Below are 1,119 nucleotides of genomic sequence, written 5' to 3' on the forward strand. Positions count from 1 at the left end.
CAAAATTCAAAATTTCCTACTAACTGAAAATATTAGGTGTGTCCCGCGTGCTCATATGACCTTATGCAGTTGCGAGCGCCGTAAAACATTTTACAAAATCAAAAAAGAGGAAAGAAGGTGCAAACCACACCAGAGCACCCGCCAACCAACAAATTTCTCCTCACTCGAGAATCGAATTCGGGTCTACTGACAGCAGCAACAAAGCCATTGACCGGAACACCGCAGACAAATGTCTCAACATGTCGTTATTTCCCCCAGAATAAGGAAGGCAATCACCATTTGTAGATACATTATTTATTTCACTCACTCGGTCCAATGGGTATGGCCTTCGAGACATGTCCCTGTCGACTTTCAACCGGTGACTTCCCCCTTCTGGTCGCTGGCTAATTATCGCCCCTTTAAGTAGGCAGGAGGAAGACAGGATCTCCAGGGACGTAACGAAGGAAAAGATAGCAAAATAAGGAAAATACAAGGACAAACAAGAACCCCCTCCCCCCAAAAAAAAACAACAACAACAAAAACAACTCCCCCAAAACAAAACAACAAGACAACAACAACAAAAGAACGATGCTAAAACGGTAGCAGCAGCAGCAACAAAAACAACAACAAAAAACAAACCAAAAACAACAACAAACAAACAAAAAACAAACAACAAAAAACAAACAAAAACAACCAACAAACAAACAAAAGAAAAAACAAACCAAAAAATAAACACCTGATAACCCACAACAAAATTTTAAACCCCCCCCCAAAAGAAAACAAAACAAAACAAAACAGAACAGACAAACAAGTACGTTGTCTTAGTCTTTCTAAGTCATCCATCTTTTTCGTTTTTTTCCAAGCACGTTTCTCAAGGTCCGCCCCTAGTCTACCTCTAAAATCCATATTATAAACAGTATTTTGATACCCATCTACGAGGAATCAGAACTATAATTGTATGGCTTAGTGGTTAGGCTACCGGACTCGTAATCGTGAGGTTGTATGTTCGGGGTTCGAGCCGAAGGCCCGACGTTGTGTCCTTAGGAAAGGCACTTTCCACGAATTTACCTCACTTCACCCAGGTGGGAATGGGTACCCGGCCATAGACAGCGAAAGATCCTGTCCGTGTGTTAGTGTTTT

Source organism: Aplysia californica, unplaced genomic scaffold (assembly GCF_000002075.1).
Source record: "Aplysia californica isolate F4 #8 unplaced genomic scaffold, AplCal3.0 scaffold00655, whole genome shotgun sequence".
NCBI classification, from domain to species: domain Eukaryota; kingdom Metazoa; phylum Mollusca; class Gastropoda; order Aplysiida; family Aplysiidae; genus Aplysia; species Aplysia californica.